At 39.5% G+C, this 23,185-nt stretch overlaps 1 protein-coding gene across 1 annotated transcript in view; it reads right to left on the minus strand.

Moving 5' to 3' along the window:
* Positions 1–23,185, minus strand: part of dbn1 (drebrin 1) — a gene marked incomplete in the record, with an annotated part of 125,652 nt that overhangs the window by 59,424 nt on the left and 43,043 nt on the right.

The raw sequence follows: 23,185 nt of genomic DNA on the forward strand, positions 1-23,185 counted from the left end.
CCTCTCTTCCTCCCTCCTTTCCTTCCTTCTTCCTCCCTTCCTCCCGCCTTAGCTTCCTTCTTCCTCCCTTCTTCCATCCTTCCTTCCTTGACTCGAGGACAGCAGGAGGGTTAAGTGGCTCAAAGAGAAATGAGTGGCACACATGTGTGTCTGGAGGACGGAAACAGCTGCTCTGCATGAGCGCATGGATGACGACAGTGTGTGAGTGTGTGTGTGTGTGTGTGTGTGTGTGTGTGTGTGTGTGTGTGTGTGTGTGTGTGTGTGTGTGTGTGTGTGTGGGAGGTAGCTACATATAGAAAAAAGAAGAGGTGGAATGAATAAGGGAGTTTTTACATGGTTGACATTCTCCCCTGTGTTGTAATACCTTCTTTTATTCTTTCCTTTTATTCATTTTTCATGCTCTCATTCTCTGTGTGTGGTACGTGAGCTTATTGTTCTGAATATTACAAAGGGAATTAAAAATAAATAAATGAGAAAATGTGGCAAAAGGTCAGTTTGGTGATTCTAAGGTTGCAATTAGTTGTTAGATTAATCTGTTAAATGCTTAAAATCCTGCTAATAAATGACATAATTCACTTTAGCACCAATTTCCCCTCTATTGTCAGTATTTAGCGGGACAGCATCATTTGTCTGTGCTTTCCAAAACTGTCACACATCACTGTTAAACAATATTGATGCTTTATCATGTGACAGCGCTGTGGTTACGGTGCGGTTAAGTTTGACCACTTCGTTAAGGTCAGAGGTTAGGGTTAGGGGTTTGTGTGGGTTAAAGTCACTCCTTCCTTTAAAAAGTTAGGCCACCTTCGTTGTCATGGCTACAATAATAACAACGGGGTTAAAGTCACGGTTAGGATCGTAGTGAATCATGTGACTTTAATTCTTCTGGAAATCACGCTGAAATTTCCCCAATTCCTATACACACAAATTTGTTTTTCTTAATGTCTGATTGACTCAGAGCAGTTTTTAGTAGACTATAGTTGAAGTCAGACCTCAATCTAGTCCACTGTTGGGTTAATAACTCCATCCACCCTTCTTAAAGCGTAATGTTAATGTTAAACCTATAGACTGCAAGCCAAAATCCAATTTTTAGCCAATCTAGATTGGAACCAGATGGCTCATATGAAGTCTGAACAGTCATAAATCACATGAAATCAGATTTTTGCAAACCAGATGGAAACCACCTTTGGGAGGTAGTTTCAAATCTCATGTGGACAGATGTGTCTGAGTCTGAACAGCTCCAAACACTCACATCGGATTTGACTGTCCGTGACGTCTCTCTACGTCTCTACGCTACGTCACTCTATGCGACACCAGACCCGCTTATTCCAGTTGTTGTTGCTAGCTGATACCAATGGAGGCTTATTCCAGTTGTTGTTGCTAGCTGATATCAATGGAGGCTTATTCCAGTTGTTGTTGCTAGCTGATATCAATGGAGGCTTATTCCAGTTGTTGTTGCTAGCTGATATCAATGGAGGCTTATTCCAGTTGTTGTTGCTAGCTGATATCAATGGAGGCTTATTCCAGTTGTTGTTGCTAGCTGATATCAATGGAGGCAATGGAGGACGTTAAAACATCAGTCCTTGGACAGAGGACCAAACCTAATTCTTAATTCATCTTTGGGGAGATGGCTCCGTTTGTTTTTTTTTGTCGCTGTCACAATTATGACATCACACAATACACGCTAGAGGACGCCTCCGCTCCAACGACGTTGCCACAGCAACCTGTCAGATTGGTCATTAATGTGGCCCAGTCTGAACAGAGCCAAAACCCATTTAAAAACAGTGTTTGACAGTCAGACCTAAAAATCGGATTTGAGAAGGAATCAGATTTGCCTGCAGTCTGAACGCAGCGTTAGTACAGGGTGTACTAACAGAAATACGTGATTGGAGACGCAGTGATGATTTCTTTCTCTTTCTGCTTCTGCTTTCTGTTTCTTTACGGTTCTTTGTCCCTTTTTTTTTTTTTTTATTGTCCAGGTTATTGTTCCCTGAAGTGACGCAGACGGCGAAGAGCTGTAATTAACGGCTGGAGAACGAAAGCACTCTGATATGCTGCCCACTGGAGAGCGACACACACACACACACACACACACACACACACACACACACACACACACACACACACACACACACACACACACACACACACACACACACTCAAACAGACAGGCATTGCCACCTGCTTCACCCACTCTCCAATTACAGATCTCAGCTGGGGGTTCAGCCGCTCCGCCCGAAGGTGTGAGTCTCCGTGTGTTTGTCTTATTAATATTTCACATGAAGCACATTTTGTCTTTTTGAGGTCATCGAGATGTACGACAGCGACAGAGTTCACGACGGGGACATTTTACACGTTTATAGACGGAAGGACGGCCCGATGAAGAAGGTGACTGGTGAGACTGGACGTTTTCCCAGAAGGAACCATCTGTGGTTATGAGATGTTAACTGGTTTCCTGGAGGTTTTGGATCATGACTGGTGCTGTGAGCTGTGACCCGACGTCTGCCCCTTTAAATAACTGCCTGAGGGGTTAATTAGCTGCAAATAGAAAACTGGTGTAATGTTGGATTACTTGATATTCTGTCTTTCTATCCTGCTCATATAAGGGTCAACGATGTTTTTTTGTGTCAATGTGGTTTAGTCAAATTTAAAGGGGTTAAAATGTGAAAATAAAACAGCCTATGAAAAAATTAATTGCATTTCTCGGACTTAAAATGTGAAAATAATCATAATTTCCATAAATAAGTGTAAAACTTGTGGTAATAAGTTGGAATGAAGTTGGCTTAAATGGTTTAACATAGAATTGGGCGATCATTTATTTACCTTATTCTTTATAGACAGTCAAACCAAACCGGGTCAATCACAAAAGTTGCAGCAAGACATCATGGACGTCACATTTGACACTATAATGTGTGCAATAACTTGCACACATTCTTTTTTTGTGGACCCAGCATCAAATTTCTGCTTTTAATCCATTTAGAGAGAATATATTAGAGGATTATGGCAAAAATGTCTAAGTGGTGTAACCATAAAAACTTTGTACCAAATAATTCAACTTGCTTAAAAACAGTAAATTGTCAATAAAACACCATATCAACTAGTTTGGCATGATCTTACATTATAACTTTATATTAAATAAAGGTAATGGAATACAATTGTTCTAAATATTACATTTACTCTGGTAACCATGGAGATCAGCAACCTACTTTCTTTCTTTCTTTCTTTCTTTCTCTTCTCCAACTTCTTGTTCTTTATTTCTCTTTTTCCTCCTTTTTCTTTCTTTCCTCCAACTTTTAGTTCTTTCTTTCTTTCTTTTCTTCCTTCCCTCCTAATTCTTGTTATTTCTTTCTTTCTTTCTTTCTCCTCCCACATATTGTTCTACCTCCTCTTCCTTCCTTTCTTTCCTTTACTTCTTGTTCTTTCTTTCTTCCCTACTACTTTTAGTTCTTTCTTTCTTTCTTTCTTTCTTTCTTTCTTGGTGGATAAAATATGTAATATGTATCATTCTTTTGTGGTTACACCATTTGACATTTTCAGGAGCGTCTTACTTTTGGTTAAAAAATGGTGCAAATGTCATTTCAAATGATATAAAACCAACAAAAATACTAAATGTACATTTTAACAAACCTGATGCTGCTTTTAAAACTATTCTTTAAGATATTGTTGACTTGCTCATCTTACCAACCCTTATTTATCACTGACCCATATGCGAAGAAACTGAGAAACTTTCTACTTTCAGAAAGATGAAAGTTAAATAAAGGACGACTTTAAGTAATGTTCTGTATAAGCTGCAAAGAACCGTATCGGGGGCAATAAATGAACAAATGATTGAATGAAACACAAACAGAAGAAGGAGGAGAAAATAAATGGCCTGGACGGCTCTGAATGCAGCTCCACATCCAGCCAGTGTTCACTCCAATAAAGTCCAATAAAAAACCCCGAAAAGAAGGAGGATGATCCTTCTGGTTCAGGATGATCCAAGCTTGAAATAGAAGCATCATTCTGCAGCTGACACCGCGCTGGCAGCCCGAGGATGATGATGATGGGGATGGGGAGGATGATGGTGGGGGAGGGGAGCCTGTTCCAATATTTAGCCTGACATGAAAGTCATCGCTCACGAGAAAGGAGGAAAAGAGGGAAAGGGAATGAAAGCCGAAGCTAAAAAAAGAAACCTGGGTGTATTTTCGATGTTGGAGAAGCGTCAGAAAGATTCATTGAAGGTTTTTTTTTTTTTTGCATCGTATTTTTTCTCTCGGGGTTTAACCTTCGTGTCGTCCTCCCGGGTCAAATTGACCACGTCTGTTTTGACTGTTCCTTCCTTCCTTCCTTCCTTCCTTCCTTCCTTCCTTCCTTCCTTCCATCTGTTCTTCCTTCCTTCCTTCCATCTGTCCTTCCTCCCTCTCTCCTTCCCTCTTTCTTTCCTCCCTTCCTTCTTTCCTCTGTCCTTCTTTCCTTCCTTCCTCTTTTCCTTTCTCCCTCCCTCCCTCCTTCCTTCTTTCCTCCCTCCCTCCTTCCTTCTTTCCTCTGTCCTTCCTTCCTCCCTTCCTTCTTTCCTCTGTCCTTCTTTCCGTCCTTCCTCCCTTCCTCTTTTCCTTTCTCCCTCCCTCTCTCCTACCTTCTTTCCTTCCTTCTTTCCTCTGTCCTTCCTCCTTTCCTACCTTCCTTCCTTCCTCCCTCCCTCCTTTCCTTCCTTCCTCCCTTCCTTCTTTCCTCTGTCCTTCTTTCCTTCCTTCCTCTTTTCCTTTCTCCCTCCCTCCCTCCTTCCTTCTTTCCTCCCTCCCTCCTTCCTTCGTTCCTCTGTCCTTCCTTCCTGCCTTCCTTCTTTCCTCTGTCCTTCTTTCCTTCCTTCCTCCCTTCCTCTTTTCTTTTCTCCCTCCCTCTCTCCTTCCTTCCTTCTTTCCTCTGTCCTTCCTCCTTTCCTTCCTTCCTTCCTTCCTTCCTCCCTCCCTCCTTTCCTTCCTTCCTTCCTCCCTCCCTCCCTTCCTTCCTTCTTCCTCCCTTCCTTCTTTGAAAGCCGAAGCTAAAAAAAGAAACCTGGGTGTATTTTCGATGTTGGAGAAGCGTCAGAAAGATTCATTGAAGGTTTTTTTGCATCGTATTTTTTCTCTCGGGGGTTAAAAACTGTGACGGATACAGAAGCAGACAGACACAGTCGGAGCTTCGTGTGTCTCTGAGAGGAAACTTAAACCACCTGCTGCTTCTGGAGTTTGTTCTGCACGAGAATATTTACTGGAAGTATTTACTGACACACATTTACAGGCTCAGAGGGAATTAAAAGTTGTTGTTTTTTTACTGTCACCACTAAAAAATATACTCTTCTAATTTGTAATTTGCCAGTTTAAATGGATGATTTGGTTCTTAACACCAAGTGAGTCATATTTAATCCATGAGTTTTAGAGAGCCTCTACATCAAAGGAGTCAACCTCATTTTAGCTCAGGGGCCACAAACAACCGGAGCAGTAAGACGTCACATAATAACCTACAAATAATATTATATATATGTATATATATACAACTGTATTATAATAAACCATCTATTTACTTAAGTTAAAAAAAGGGCACAACTCTAACAATATTATTAGTTTTTCCTAAATTATTTCGCACAGAAGCTGCTGATTGATGTTTAATATGTGAGTGACCACAATACATATATTTATACTTATTTTAATAATATATGTAACTTTGCAAAGTTATCCAGTGGGTCAGATGGACGTTAGGCACAATTTAGAGGCCTGGATATTTAAGCCCTTTTGCAGTAGTTTTGTCTTCCTTTGCAGTATTTTTATCTTTCTTTGCAGTATTTTTGTCCTTTTTGCAGTATTTTTGTCTTTCTTTGCAGTATTTTTGTCTTTCTTTGCAGTATTTTTGTCTTTTTTTGCAGTATTTTTGTCTTTCTTTGCAGTATTTTTGACTTTCTTTGCAGTATTTTTGACTTTCTTTGCAGTATTTTTGTCTTTTTTTGCAGTATTTTTGTCTTTCTTTGCAGTATTTTTGTCTTTCTTTGCAGTATTTTTGTCTTTCTTTGCAGTATTTTTGACTTTCTTTGCAGTATTTTTGTCTTTCTTTTCAGGATTTTTGTCTTTTTTTGCAGTATTTTTGACTTTCTTTGCAGTATTTTTGACTTTCTTTGCAGTATTTTTGTCTTTTTTTGCAGTATTTTTGTCTTTCTTTGCAGTATTTTTGACTTTCTTTGCAGTATTTTTGACTTTCTTTGCAGTATTTTTGTCTTTTTTTGCAGTATTTTTGTCTTCCTTTGCAGTATTTTTGACTTTCTTTGCAGTATTTTTGTCTATCTTTGCAGTATTTTTGTCTTTCTTTGCAGTATTTTTATCTTTCTTTGCAGTATTTTTGTCCTTTTTGCAGTATTTTTGTCTTTTTTGGAGTATTTTTGTCTTTCTTTGCAGTATTTTTTATCTTCCTTTGCAGTATTTGTGTCTTCCTTTATAATATTTTTGACTTTCTTTTCAGTATTCTTGCCTTTTTTGCAGTATTTCTGTCTTTCTTTGCAGTAGTTTTGTCTTCCTTTGTAATATTTTTAATATACTTTGTAATCAGAGTCAAATTTGACCCATTTTTACATTTGGTTGCTGTAAAAACACCCTATACACACGTCTTTTAAAAAGGAAATGCATCAGTTTTTAAAATGTTTGTGCAGCTGATAAACATTTTTATATATGCAAATGTACAATTTTGACTTGTGTTTATTAAAAACACTTTAAAAATCTGCATTTAGGCATGTTATATTCTTCATATTCTATAAAATATTCTCCTGGACCATAAAATAGTGATTGTGAACGTATTATTTCCCCATAAGAAGAATCAAACATTTATTAATGACTGATGGAGACTAATTATGAATGATAATTGGTATAGAGACTAATTATGAGTCAGAATAGGAACAGTGTTGGAGGGTTAAGACCTTATTTTAATTGCAAATGTTTTTAACTTCACTTTAATCTTTCTCATCTTATTTCTTTTGTATTCGTTGCTGAAACACCAGCTGTAGACGAGGCTGTAGAGGTAAAATAAAGGTTAATAAGTTGTTTGGGGGGAAAATAACAACCAGCTCCAAACATGAACACACACACACACACACACACACACACACACACACACACACACACACACACACACACACACACACACACACACACACACACACACACTAATAATAACCGCTGAGGGGGGGAACAGAGCAGCAGCTTAATTTGGGCATCCTGACTCTTGAAGCGTCTCAAACTTGATAATTGTGATCAAATTCATGTTATAAACAAACTTTAACTCATTTCATGTGTTTCTGGTTTTTATGTGATCTGCCTCAGTCTGTTCCTCTACTCCTCTTCCTCCTCCTCCTCTTCCTCTTCCTCCTCTTCTTTAAATGGCTGATATCACCACATATTAAAGCAGCGCTGTCGTCTCTCTCATGTCGGACTCACAGCTGAGTGCAGCTTATTGATCGGCTGAGTCGATTCTGTCCTGCCTTTTAACTCGGTTAACTTTGTTTATGGCTCGATTTAAACGCTGCTGCTGCTGGTGTTACTGCTGCATTTAAGTGCATTATTTATCATTTATTAAGTTAAAAAAATGTTTATTTTCATCATTAATTAATGCCGATTATTATCTTGAATCAGAAAACAGACACAAAATGACACCTTCAGATGTCTCATTTCATCCACATTCAGTCCAAAAACTCCAAATATTCAATGAACTGTAATGTAAGGGTGAAAAAAAGCAACAAATTATCATATTTAAGAATCGGGAAGCATCACATTTTCGGTATTTGTCCTTATAAATAACTGCTGATTAGTTTTCTTTCAATTAACTGATGAATAGAAATTCAATATTTTAGGTTTTTGAGGCATTTTCACTATTTTCTGACATATCAGGGACTAATAAATAACAGTTTAGTTGCAGCTTTAGTATAAGATGCATTTCAACCTCTCTGACCTGTTTGTGTGTTCTTGTTCAGCTCGACCTCATCATCACCATCACCACCATCATCATCATCAGACGCCTGCAGCTGCACTTTGCTGCGACATTCAGCCTCTCATCATCTCTGTCTGATCCATTTTTTTTTATAAAATCTGTCTCCCCCGAGCCTCCGGCCAGCTGGCTGCAGACCGGACCTTTAAGTAGCAGCTCCTCACAGAGATAATAGACACACCTGCTGCTCTTTGTAAAGCCACACAATCTGAGCACCGCTGTCAGTGTTTTCTCCGGTCGATACTGGTAGTGATGGGGACGGGCCCTTCTTTTTATAAAAGTACTGCAGGACGGACATCGAGTGCAAACAAAAGCCTGTCACAGAGCAGCAGGAGCACTGACTGGATGGAGAAAGAAGTGGAGTGAAAGAGATTTTTTTTTTTTTTAACTTCTGCAAAACCTCTAAAGCAAAGTCATAAAAAGAAACAGTGAGAGTGAGAAGTGTAAATGAAAAGGTCAAGGACTCAAAGCTCACAAACATCTCAGCGTGTTGTTGTTGTTGTTTAATAATCTCATCATTGTGCAGAAACAACATGCACAGTTTCTACTATGGAGTAAAAAAGATCGATTTCATATGAGAGTTAACATGTGAAGATTGTTTGAGTCCAATCCAGCAACACACTGAGCAGCAGCTACTGTACCACTACGAGTGTAAAGATGCATCAACACATCAATACATCGATTCAATGATCAATGAGCCAATAGAATTAATGCAAAATGACATATTATCATCTTTAACCCTTCACATACTGTTCAGGGTCAAATCTTCCCCTAATTTCACCCAGAATATATTAAAAAAAAAGGAAATATGTTTGATGCATATTCATCGAAAATATCAAGAATGTTCAATCTTCACATATAATATAATTTTGTTGACATAGTTCTCATGTTTTATGTAATATTGGAGCATAATATATAGTATTTTATATCATAAAAACTAAAGAATAAAGTCTCTCTGCTCTCTGAAAGCTTCATTAACCTTCCTGTCGTCCTCCCGGGTCAAATTGACCCCTTCTGTTTTGACTGTTCCTTCTTTCCTCCCTTCCTTCCTTCTGTCTTTCCTTCCTTCCTTCCTTCCTTCCTTCCTTCCTTCCTTCCTTCCTTCCTTCCTTCCTTCCTTCCTTCCTTCCTTCCTCCTTCTCTCTTTCTTTCCTTCTCTCTCTCTTTCCTCCCTTCCTTCTTTCCTTCCTCCATCCCCCTTTCTTCTTTCCTCTGTCCTTCTTTCCTTCCTTCCTCCTACCTTCCCTCCTCCCTCCTTTCCTTCCTTTCCTCCTTCCTTCCTCCCTCCCTTCCTTCCTTCCTTCCTTCCTTCCTTCTCCCTCCCTCCCTCCCTCCCTCCCTCCCTCCCTCCCCTCCCTCCTTCCTTCTTTCCTCCCTCCCTCCTACCTTCCTTCCTCCCTCCTTTCCTTCCTTTCCTCCATCCATCCTCCCTCCCTTCCTTCCTTATTCCTCCCTCCCTCCTTCCTTCCTTCCTTGACTCGAGGACAACAGGAGGGTTAAGGATAAATCATGTTTATCTGTGACTGATGACGTCTTTATGAATGATTTGTGCTTCAGAAGTTTGTTACAGAGACTAGTTATGAGAGGAAATACTGTGACGAGTCATCATATGAACAGTATGTGAGAGTTAGGATGCTCACACCTCTAAACAACATGCAAACCAGCCGACCAAAAAAAAGTCCTTTAAGATATCCAGAGCTAAACCACAACTCTAAATGAGCGATTCATATTCATATGTCTGCAGCTGGATTATAGAAATAAGTCCATCTTGATTCTTCAGACTGACTATAAACCGTCTTTTTGGGGCAAAGTGAGGCAGGTCATAGTTTTGAAAGAGACGCTATTATATTATCATTAACTCAGTGGTATAAAATGATCTTCAAATGACAATAATATCATTTATCGTGATTATTTCTGAGACAATATATCGTCCAATAAAAGTAGTTATCATGACAGGACTAGTTATTGAGGATAGTTGACTCCATTTCTAACATGGCCATTCAAACCAAAAGTTTAATGTTACTTGATAAAGATCTTTAATCTTAAGCCCATGACTGATGAAACGCCTCCTGTGTGTGACGTTTCTAAACTACTTTCATTTCCAGTCATCTCACCCACACGTTCACATTCAGAGAGGATCTAATTGGATTGTTGTAGGCGGAGAGAAAACTAATCTAACCAGTACAGTTTGATAGCAGTGTGTGTGTGTGTGTGTGTGTGTGTGTGTGTGTGTGTGTGTGTGTGTGTGTGTGTGTGTGTGTGTGTGTGTATAAAATCTAATCAAAACTACACAACAGAGAAAAGTTATATATAATTGGAGAAAAAAAATCCATCTTTTTCCTTCTTCCAATCTCATTTTAGCTTCAAATATGAATAATTATTATCAGAATGCATCTTTGCAAGTTTGTGTGTTTGCCTAAAAAAAATATCTCAGTTACATAACATTTCTGTAGCAGCTGAAGCAAAACTCAATTTGGAGACTTCAAACGCGACAACACACCCTCAACTTTCACTGCAATTCAACTTCAAAGAGCCTCAGACATTAATCTTCATCTGTGAGAGCGATAAAGTTAAGTAAAGTTCAGCTCCACCCAAACACACGCAGGAAGGCCGACCTCGCACATCTGCACTCGCTGTGTGGATGTTGTTTTTGTGTGTGTGTGTGTGTGTGTGTGTGTGTGTGTGTGTGTGTGTGTGTGGTGTAAATAAATAAACCTTTCTTACCTGATAGGATCAGACGACATCAAGAGGCAGAGAGAGAGAAAACATGGAAGAGAAGAGAAAGAAAAGGAACATTAGTCAATTTAAACACATGTAAAACATCATAGTGTTGCAGCGTTAATTACAAATAAATGTAAATGTAATCTATTACAGTTACTGATGAAAATGTTGATGATTATAAAGGAGGTTACATCTGAAGTCAGGAGGGTTTTTTCCTCTTTTTTTAATATTTAACATGTTACTGAATACATATATTGCTGTTTTTAATTCTTTGAAATCAATATTTTGTTTAATATTTAGTAAATAAATCATGATGTGGGCTTAAATGGAGTCACAGTACCAATTAAACCCACTTTATTCATTAAATATCTTTATTTTATATTCCAACATCTACATGAACTAATGAATATATTTTCAAATGAGAGATAAATGTTGCTTTATAAGAAATGATCTCCCTTATTAATCATGTCAGTATCCATGAAAAACAGCTGAGCTTAGATTCTGGTGCTTAATGGGAACATTTACCCTAACAGCTGGTCTTAGGAAGGAAGGAAGGAAGGAAGAAAGGGAGGGAGGAAGGAAGGAAGGAAGGAAGGAAGGAAGGAAAGAAGGAAAGGACAGATGGAAGGAAGGATGTAAAGAAAGAAAGAAAGGAAAAAAGGAAGGAAGGAGGAAGAAAGGACAGATGGAAGAAAGGAAGGAAGGAATTAAGAAAGAAGGAAGGAAGGAAGGAAGGAAGGAAGGAAGGAAGGAAGGAAGGAAGAAAAGGACAGATGGAAGGAAGGAAAGAAGGAAGTAAGGAAGGAAAAGAAGGAAAGAAGGAAAGAAATTAAAGAAAGAAAGAACAAGAAAGAAAGGAAATAAGGAAGGAAGGACGGAAAGAAGGAAGGAATGAAGGAAGGACAGAAAGAAAGAAGGAAGGAAGGAAGAAATGAAACTAGGAAGGAAGGAAGGAAGGAAAGAAGGACAGATGGAGGGAACATTTACCCTAACAGCTGAAAACATTGGTTAAAAAACTAGAAAAGTCATCAAATGTAATAAGTTGTAAGTAATAAATTACTTATTACATTATAAAAAGAGTAACTAGTAATCTGTAATCTATTACATTTCTAAAGTAACCTTCCCTGATAGTGTACACAGCTGAAAATACATTTACCAATATATGAGTTTGAAGTAATTAAATGGATTTTGCCTTTTCCCGAAATATTGAAAACATCGACATCTTAACAAAGAGACATTACATAATCAAACGATTTTTATCTATGACATCATATCCTCTCAGGTCGGTTGAGAACACTGTTTAGTGGTCATTTAATGGAGAGAATTGGTATTTAAGTTGTCCTGAATGAACTGCCCGCTACAGAAAAGCCACAGTCATCATAGCAACTGGTTTCATTCTGACTTTCCTCTGTCCAGCAGCCAAGACGTATTATTGTGCACTTCAGAAATGAAACAGCAGCAGCAGCAGCAGCAGCAGCACTGGCACTCTCCTAAAGGAAATCTGGAAATAAGCTGCACTGACTCCCAGAGAAAAATGTGGGTGGATTGTTTAGTAACAGAGCGGAGCGCTGAGTGGGAGGAACTGCTCAAAGATTACAATATCTGCCTTAAATCAGCCTTTTGTTCTGCTAGCTCACCCACATTAAGACATTTACTGGAAGCCTTTATTAACCTGTTTCATCTCAAAATATTAACTCATTAGTTTGTGGTAACATTAAAGCCGCCGAACCGCAAGAAATTGTCACATCTGTCACACGGTTAGGTGAAATAAAACTACAGAAAAATGTGGAAAAATAACAGTTTAACACTCTGACATGGACTGTTTGGGGGAAATTGCTGCCAATCAAACACAGAAATGCTCCTCCAGCTGCTGTCAATCAACTACAGGCACCAACACGTCTCCTCCAGCTGCTGTCAATCAAACACAGACACCAACACACTTCCAGCTGCTGTCAATCAAACACAAATGCCAACACGCCCCCTCCAGCTGCTGTCAATCAAACACAGACACCTACACGCCCCTCCAGCAACTGTCAATCAAACACAAATGCCAACATGCCCCCCTAATAAAAATTAGGATTATGATGTAATTCAGATGTCTTGAAACATGCAGTGTGTGTTCCTATTTCTATATGACTGTTCTTGACATTTGATACTTCTTGTTTCACCTAAAAACTGAAATTACTGTATCAAAAAGGAGAAGGTGCAAAGAGGTCAAGAGGCAGGGGGATTTTTGCCTGTCTACTGATTGCTGGAACTGAGAAACTGTTACGTGATACCTGTGTCTGTCAGTTGTGAGAGGGGCCTGGGATCATGTAGCATAAAACCTTTCTGATCACGCTCCACGAGGAGCCTTTTCTTCTGTAACTCTTGTCTGTTGCATTGGTGAAACGCTCCGCTTGTACAAGCTAAATAAATTCAACTTAAACTTTGTTATTTCGAATCCAGGCTCCTTTATTAAGGGTAATCCAATTAATTCTCATGACACCCTCCAGCTGCTGTCAATCAAACACAGACACCAACACACTCCTTCCAGCAGCTGTCAATCAAACACAGACACCAACACACTCCTTCCAGCTGCTGTCAATCAAACACAGACAACAACACACTCCTTCCAGCAGCTGTCAATCAAACACAGACAACAACACGCCCCTCCAGCTGCTGTCAATCAAACACAGGCACCGACACGCCTCCTCCAGCAGCTGTCAATCAAACACAGACACCAACATGCCTCCTCCAGCAGCTGTCAATCAAACACAGGCACCAACACGCCCCCTTTAGCAGCTGTCAATCAAATACAGACACCAACACGCCCCTCTAGCTGCTGTCAATCAAACACAGGCACCAACACGCCTCCTCCAGCAGCTGTCAATCAAACACAGGCACCAACACGCCACTCTAGCTGCTGTCAATCAAACACAAATGCCAACATGCGCATAATATATTAATACAATAGCAAAAAGGCCCATTCTGCAACCTGAGTACTTTTAATTTTAATACTTGAATACATTTAGTTGATTAAACTTTTACTTGAGTATCTTTACATTGATTTTCAGTAAAACTGCTATGTGTGTATAAAGTATTTCTGCATGTATGAACACATCAGACCTAAAACCAGCTGCAAACTGTAGCTACGAAACCTTTCAACCAGGCTGTGTCAACCAGTATTTGTAGTGACCAGAGTGTTTTCAGCCTTGTCTTATCCAGGAGTATCAACATGCATCCATAATTACAGCCACATCCATTCACACCTCAGAGCTGCCATATGTAGACTGACAGTGCCAATATAGACAGACTCAGGGCCAGCTGCCTTCAAACAGTCCATCAAATTATTGTCACAGGGATATTTTACTGCATATTTCAGTTACAGTAAAAACATTCACTCTTCGGAAAAGAGAACAGCATTATTTCCACCACATAACAGGCCAAGTCAACCATTAGCCTCTTTTATAAAGATGCAGTCTGTGCTTTCGCTTCAGTTGTGCTGTGAACAGTTTGCAGGGAAGTTGAAGAAATAATTAATCTCTGCTGAGAGAAGGAAAACCCTGGTTATTCCCCCGGCAGGGCAGAGAACAGTAGATTAAAGTGGAGAGAGTCGGTGACCAGAAAAAGCAGAAAGTGTGTCGAAGATGTTTTCAGCTGGAGCACAAAGACTGAGTCAGGCAAACGTCGGCCTGCTGGGATATCACGTCTGCAGACACAGATACAAGGATAGAGGGGCAGAAAGAGGGACTATATATTTAAATCTTGGCTCGTATGTGGATTTAAGTGTTTCCTTCTCTGTCAACCTCAACAAAAGGAATTAAACATCTTTTATTCCAGACCTACAGCATCACCATTTAATGGCAAAATAAGCATTTTTGTCTTATTGTAGATTAGAGGCTGTCATCAGTGTTGCGGTGCTCCATGCCAGAACGCCACATGGGGTCCCAACATGCTGTTTTCCCTGCAGACAGATGGCCGTGCTCTGTTCCTTACAGACGACAGAGGGACGGATCCTGTTTGTTTTCTGTCTTTACGTCTGTGACTGTTGACAGTGAGGAAGAGGAAGGGCAGCTGCTGGCTGCCGTCCAACATGACGAGATCGTCTGCTTCAACTGCCAAGAGGTCTAAGATCAGGACACACTGCTGCCTCAGAGCATCAACACACTCTCTTTCCTCCTCCTTTCTCCTTTTAGAAGTGGACAGCGCTATAGAGTATAACCCCGACAGTCCAAACAGCCCTCCCCCGCCTGATTATAATTTATATAATGTTTTTTGTTGTTTTTTTTTTAATAGGCTACTACAATTACATAAGCTGCACATGGTGATATTGTCTGTATTTTCAGAGGCAATATTGGCATAAAAAATTAAACTCTTTGGTCCATAGTTTCCTTTGTTATATGCGTCAGAGACTCTTGATCCAATCTATAGGTTACATTAGGCAGCACATTCACTACGGAGAGCCAGTCAGGAAGATTTAGAAGAAAACTGAATAAAAACAATAAAATTCTAATGTGTTCAACATGAGTTTTGCGGTGAGTTTTTGTTTTTTGAATGACACAATCAACCTAAATCCTAAGTACTTATAATGCTGTATTGTATCTAAGAGTATAGACTGGAGTAGGAAACTCAAAAGTCTAAACATTTAGTCTCTTTTGGAGTTAAGAAGAAGCTTTAAATCAATAAAACAGGTGAAGAGCAGACTGAAACCTGGAAGAACAGATTCGAGTACAAGAAGGTATCATCAGCATATAAACTGATAAAGCAATGTTCAGTCGTAAAGCCAATGACATTCAGCCTAATATTAATCCTTGTGGGACTCTTTTATAATACAAACTTTTCTTCCAAGGTAGCTGGGGTTTGCTAATGTAGGAAGCCAATGTGATAAAGTTGAACTACTCCTTTAATCTGCTATGCTATCATGGTTACTTGCTACTAAGACGAGTGCCTTGCTTTGAAACTCGCATTGAAACTGCTCATTCATAAACATGATAATACACTGACATTTCCTTCTTCCCAATGCAAGACTGTTAAATATTGGTCTAATGTGGCACTTAGAGGGAAAAAAAGCCCTTTTATTGGACTAATATCAAAACTTTATCAGCAGCCAACATTTTTAGCCTGCTGGGAAATGTTTACCTTTGTCCAGATTATCCACTAGAATAACAAACCAAACGATAATACAGCACAGAAATTAAATGTTCTGTATGTCATCAATGGCTGTTTTTAATTCTGGATTGGTACATTTCGTCATACTTTTACTAGTACTATTAATAGCTGCCTGTGAACATGTTAGCTCAATAAACAACTGACAGGCTTTGTAAGGGGAATTAAAAAAAAACATTGCATATTTCTTGTGTTTGTTGGTCTGTCTGGAGCCTGAAAATAGTTCCTTCTTTCCTCTCCACACTCTTTCTGCAGCTCCGAATTCCTGGCAAAGAGCTTTGTGTTGTTTGGTGACCATTTTTGACTTATTGGCACTTAAATTTAGCAAATTAAACATGTAAAATTATTGCGATATTAACTTTTGCTTCATGTGAAATCTGGTCGGCTTGTTCATTTCTGCTGTTCTGTAGATCACATTTTCTATTCGAACATACAGGACATGTGCTGTGTGTTTGTGGGGGATGGGTGTTATTCGTCAGTGTGTTCATGGTGTAGTTAATGTGTGTGTGTGTGTGTGTGTGTGTGTGTGTGTGTGTGTGTGTGTGTGTGTGTATATAATGCATGTCACGCTTGAAAGCCTTTCGATTGAGTCATTGTGACACATATAACAAATCTCTGCTGACCAACCAAACTCTAATGCAGCGATCACCAACCTTCAAACACAAAGATCCCTTTTTCATGTCAACATACACAGTCGATAGACAAAAAGCTAATCAGCAACTATTTTAGACAATCGAGGAATAACTTAACACTCCTGTTGTCTTCAAGCCAATTTTTACCCAGGAGGACAACAGGCACCAACTCAAAAATTAGGTATACTTTCATTTAAATGAGGCCTATTGACCATCATTTCCAAACACATGTGTAAAACCTGCAGTGATAAGTTGGAATGAAGTCGGCTAAAAAGGTCTAACACAGAAATGGGTAATAATTTATACTTTATGCTTTAAAAAACTGTCAAACTAAACTGGGTCACGGTCGATGGGAAGACTACAGGAGGGTAACCACATATTTATACATATTTTTGAACATTTTGGTCAATAGATATAGATATAGATAATAAAAGTGTGACAAAGTCGGTGAAAGTAAGGTCAAAGTAAAACAGACATGTATAAGGTTAATCTTTATTGGGTTTAGATCTGAGTTCATAAGTTATGCATTGTCTTTCTTTGTTACTTACCATGCCCACCATGTGCTTACCAAACAAAAGGGAGAACCGCCCAACTACTTCCTGTATTTATACACTGGTGATGTCAGTGGGTTGGACTAAGCATGGGGGGATTTATTTTACTCAGTTAAAGGGCTGATTTCATGTCTGCCCCTGCAGTAATGGTTCAGCCTAAATGAGAGGAGGGACTATTTAAAGGGAGAGATGTAGGTTTAGAGCAGGTGGGGAGTTCCGGTCCTCTGAAATGAGGCCAACGCGGAAGTAACTTAAAACTGCATTCTATCAAAAGGCCACCAGGGGGCGACCGTTTTGGTGTCAAAAGGACTTCCGTCTCTATACAAGTCAATGGAGAATTCACCAACTTCTCACTTGATTTCTAACCTCAGTAAACGTTTTCAAAATGTGTTTATGGTCTCAATCGCTAGTTTAAAGCCTTCTTCAATGCAGTATGATGTTCATTTGGGACATTTTGGCCTCCCTGATTTTATATGTGACGATAAAGCAGGGTATGCATTAGGGCGTGGCTACGTCGTGATTGACAGGTTGATTGGTTCACAGGTTCAGGAGGGCGCCTCATGCCCCTCCTGATGCCCATATAAGTTTATTTTACCCGGCATGCACCGGAAATTTTCAAGATGGCGCTGCTCAGATCCGATACTATTCACTTCCAAGCAGCAGTCCACAAACCAATGGGTGACGTCACGGATGTTACGTCCATGTTATATACAGTCTATGGTTTTTACTTGTTCAAACTACAGCCTGAGTCTGCCTGCCACTTTCCTTGACACTTGAGCTACACAACTACATCACAAAAAGTATACTTCATTTTTGAGTTGTTGCCCTCTTTGGTCAAAATTGACCTGAGAACAACAGGAGGGTTAAACAAAACAAAAACAGGGGCGGTGGTTTCAGTATGCTCAATAATTCATGTGCCTCTTTAAACTGAGAGGACCGACTGTTTTGCCGCACAAACACAAAAGAAAACAAATTCAACAAATCAAAAACAGACTCTCAGAGCGTGACATTTGCCGCTCTCTCTCTCTCTCTCTCTCTTTCTCGCCGTCTTATCACTCGGCTCCAGACCTCCGAAATCTTTCAGATCTGAGCTCGTCTTTGATGCTCAATGCTGCACAAACTCCGACATGTGCTCATCATCTTCTGGTGTAGCCAGGAGAAAGAAAGATGTTTACACCTTACAGATTCCAGCTTTACTGAACAGAAGCAGTTTGTTTACAAGTTTGAAGGAAACTGTCCTTCAGCCTAGTTTCAGATGCATCATTTGTGGCATAAATCCTCCAAATTAACCCTCCTGTTGTCCTCAAGTCAAGGAAGGGAGGGAGGAAGAAGGAAGGACAAAGGGGAGGAAGGAAGGATGGAAGGGAGGAAGAAGGAAGGAAAGGAGGATGGAAGGGAGGAAGGAAAGGAGGGAGGGTGGAAGGGAGGAAGGAAGAAGGAAGGAAAGTAGGGAAGAAGGAAGGAAGGAAAGGAGGGAGGAAGGAAGGGAAGAAAGGAAAGAAGGAAGGGAGGAAAGGAAGGAAGGACGGAGGAAAGAAGGAAGGAAGGGAGGAAGGAAAGAAGGAAGGGAGGAAGGTAGGGGGCAGGAAAGAAAGAGAGAAGGAGGGAGGGAGGAAGGAAAGGAAGGAAGGAGGGAAGGAAAGAAGGACAGAAGGAAGGAAGAAAGGGGGATGGAGGAAAGAAGGAAGGAAGGACAGATGGAAGGAAGGAAGGAGGAAGGAAGGGAGGAAAGAAGGCTAAACAACCAAATGACACAGAGAGACGTTTCCTAACAACATTCTGTCTGAGCTTTACAAACCGTTCACACTTCACTGTTAAACAATAATGCAGTTTTATGACATCGCTGTGGTTCAGGTCTGCTGAGCTTTAGACACGTTGTTAAGGTTACAGAAACATGTGGTGAGTGTTAAAGTCACTGCTTCCTTAACGTGAAGCCGCCTTCATTGTTGTTTCTTGGGGCGACTGGCATGAAGTTGGTTTGTTTTTGGGGAAATGTTTAAAGGATGTGTGGATCTATTGTAGAAAACGCACAGAACTGATGTTAAAGTTTGTGTGTTACGTCAACAGAAAAGCTTTAAAGTGGAACATTTCATCTTTTAAATCCCATCTTTAAACATATTTTTAATCGGAGAGCCTTTCCTGATTTTATTTGAGATTTAATTTAGCTTTTATCTAACCTCCGTCTGTTTTAACTGTTCCTTCTTTCCTCCCTCCTCCCTTCCTTCTGTCCTTCCTTCCTCTCAATTACCTCCCTTCCTTCTGTCCTTCCTTCCTCCCTCCCTCCTTCCTTCTTTCCTTCCCTTCTAATGTCCTTCCTCTCTTTCTTTCCTCCCCCCTACCTTCCTCCCTTCCTTCTACGCTCTGTCCTTCCTTCCTTCTTCCTCCATTCCTCCCTTCCTTCCTCCTTTCATTCCTTCTTCCTCCCTTCCTTCCTCCTTTCCTTCCTTCCTTCCTTCTTTCCTTCCTTCCTCCTTTCCTTCCTTCCTTGACTCGAGGACAACAGGATATGATCTATTCTTGCCTTTTTCTACATTGAATTGTTTTCATTTATTTTATTTTATTTTATGATTTGTGTATTTTGCTGCTTTGTAACTTGGATTTTGAAAAATGCTCTATAAATATAGTTTATTATTATTATTATTATTATTATTATATTATTAACCTCTGCAGTCTGTATCTCCACCTTCAATCCTCTCAGATCCAGGCGATAACTTTGACTCGAGCAGAATGAGCGTTATAAATCCTGTGAAGGGGAAACCAGAGCCATCACACAATCAAATAAAAGGAGATAAAACTTCATTAAAGGGGCGGCAGCTGCTGAGACACTGAGATTGTCTTTGAAACAAGATCAGCTGAAGTGCCTCTGAGCAAAGAAACTGCTGACATCATCTCACTCGGGGGGGGAAAACGCCAGGATTACTTTTGCAAACCGAAAAGCAAAATGTCAATTTATAAAAGTAATGAGCCGCCAGACGAGCGAGATTAACAGACATCTTCAAATCAGCTGCTTTAGCGGAGAGAGCTCCTGTCCTGCCTAATCCCTCCAATCTGTGATTCCACTCTGATAATTAGATTAATGGAGCGACGCTCGGCAGCTCCAGGCTGCTCACAACTAAACAGACAGACAGAAGAGAGCTGCAGACTCACACACACACACACACACACACACACACACAAACAAACACACACACACACACACACCACCACAGCCTCGTTTCTGACACATTACGCTTATTATATACTTAGATGGTGTTGGTTTTATGAACTGCTCAATTGTCTGCTGCTAATTTAAGTTTTAAATCAATATCTTTTAAAAAGTAAACCTCAGGGTTTGTTTCCAGGAACAACGTCTGCATACTTCTGGATATATCACAGTAGAGCTGCAACTTTTCATTTATAAAATATCAGAAAATAGTGAAAATCGCCCTTTAAAACTTCATACATTTTATGCTGCAAACTCATATTTTATGCTCTATTTCAGTCTAGTTTTAATTGTATGTTTTAATGTTTCCAATTTTTACTATTATTAGGTTTTGGCTTTTTTTTAAATTGTATGTTTTTATGTTCTATGTTTCCAATTCTTACTGTTAAATGTTTGTTTTTATGTAAAGCACATTGAGTTGCCCCTTGGTATGAAATGCTCTATATAAATAAAGCTGCCTTGCTCTGCCTTTATAGTTCATGTTCATGTCTTCAATTGTTTTAATTTGTCTGACCAACTGTCCAATGTTCAGAAATATTCAGTTTAATGTCATGTACTAAAAGCTCAATGTGAGAATTTTAGCTTTTTAAAAAAAAGACTAAAACGATTATTCCATTATATAACATGTTAAATTAGATTTGATGAGATTATATAATAATTACCGAATAGTTTTCTAAATGTTGTAACTCTAATCCACAGACCACAATGTTGACGATGCCAGCATTTTCATCCATATTGGTCCATATTTCCACCATGTTATCTTGGCGTTGACTTGAAAATAGCACTTAAACTGTGACGATGAAATATGGATAACGGCGTCATTTTAAACTGAAAATCAGACCAAATACAGAGTTGTAAGATCCTTTTGCATTATATTGTTTTTTGGCGTTCCAAACTTTTACTAATATAAAACCTCCGTGGATCAATAATTCATAATCGAAAGTGAGAGTCATAATTGTTCTGCACTTTCTGGATGTCCTGTCAACAGTTTTACAGATGTCTCTTTTTCAATGGTGGTCTATCGGGAAAATGCTCTTTTATAGCTGCAATACCGCGAGTGACCACTGGGGGAAAATTGGCTAAGAGCTCTTACAATACCATCCATGGGCCACACAAGCACAGCACCTTTTTACAGTCTGAACATCGGCTTTATTGGTGGCACAATCAGCCTCTTAACTTCTAAATAAAAGGTTCATTTTTACCATTATGTTGTCTAGGGCTTGGTATCGGTACTCAATAACTTTAAGGTAGCGACCAAAATAAATCAATACCAAGCAGTATTGAAACGTCTCCCATCAATCGATACCTGCAATCGATCCTTTTTGCACCCGGAGCTAGAAAATAGGACTATTTGTATGGACTTGCAAGCATTAAATATTAATAATTTAGACTTTCAAAATGCAAATGTGTAAAAATGTTATCATTTATATGTGGAGGACTGGTGGCATTCACTTGGTATTGGTATAACTTTAATGGCACTTGGATTGGCATTGGTATTGTAATTTTTTAACAATATCCAGCCCTAATGGTTTTTTTTTAAATGGTTTTAAGACTGTTTTTAATGCTATAAATGTTATTTTTAAGCTGTTATGTCTCTGTTCTTACCAAAGAAATGAAAATGAAGGATCCCATTGTGTTAATTACCGACAGTATTGCCATTCTCTCTGCTGCTTTCAATATGTTTCTCTCTCAGCGTCTCACACAGCAGACGGTTATAACCTGGCTTAGCACCTTCGGCTCTCAGTGGGAGTCTGACAGAAATAGGCTGAAGTGATGCAGCCTCCTGCGGACTGATTGTCTGTTTACCTGCCTGTCTCACTGCGTCTGTGTGGAGGGATTTAGTGGATATATCTGCACTGTTTACTGTCTCAGTCGGCTTCATATGTCCAAGTGAGAACGACGTCGTTACATTGAGGATAGAGAACAGAAGCTGTACTGAGTGAGTGCAGGAAATCACTGCACAAAACACAAGGAATCAGAAAGGTGTTGATGTTCTGCATGAAAGGAACGAATGGACAGATGGATAAATTAATCTGATTTTGAATAATATTAACTCTGCAAACTCCCAAAATATCACTTGAATATTTCTCCAATGGCAAAGTTGCACCACTTGACTTTACTTCTGCAAAAATCTGACAAAAAGATTTAATTGAAATTGATTAAATGTACCAAATTTTTGCCCCTTTAACCTGCATGTTTCTTTCTTAATGTGATTTATAGGCTGATTTTTAGTATTTCCGTGCAGGTATTTAATACAGTAGATCAGTATATATTGTACACCTGCAAACATATAATACATAGAATAAGGAAAATACAAGAATGGAATGAATCTGCATTTTTTACTATTTTTGCAACCAACTAATTTAATGTTTAGTCAAAGATTTTCAATTTACAATGATACTGTCATAGTTGACAAGTTCGAACCAGCAAATGTTCAGCCAGCATTTTTTTCTTGATGAATTAATGTTTAACCTTCGTGTCGTCCTCCCGGGTCAAATTGAACCCGTCTGTTTTGACTGTTCCTTGCTTCCTCCCTTCCTTCCTTCTGTCTGTCCTTCCTCCCTCCCTCCTTTCTTTCTTTCCTTCCTTTCTCTTTCCTCCCTTCCTTCTTTCCTTCCTCCATCCCCCTTTCTTCCCTCCTTCTTTCCTTCCTTCCTCCCTCCCTCCTTCTTCCCTTCCTTCCTTCCTTCCTTCCTTCCTCCCTCCCTCCCTCCTTCCTTCTTTCCTCCCCCCTAACTTCCTCCCTTACTTCTTTCCTTCCTTCCTCCCTCCTTTCCTTCCCTCCTTCCTTTCCTCCTTCCTTCCTTCTTCCTTCCTCCCTTCCTTCATTCTTCCTTCCTTCCTTCCTCCCCCCTTTCCTTCCTTCTTCCTTCCTTCGTCTCTCCTTTCTTCCTTCCTTCCTTCCTCCCTTCCTCCCTCCTTTCTTTCCTTCTTCCTCCCTTCCTTCCTTG

Source organism: Scomber scombrus, chromosome 14 (assembly GCF_963691925.1).
Source record: "Scomber scombrus chromosome 14, fScoSco1.1, whole genome shotgun sequence".
Classification (NCBI taxonomy): Eukaryota; Metazoa; Chordata; class Actinopteri; order Scombriformes; family Scombridae; genus Scomber; species Scomber scombrus.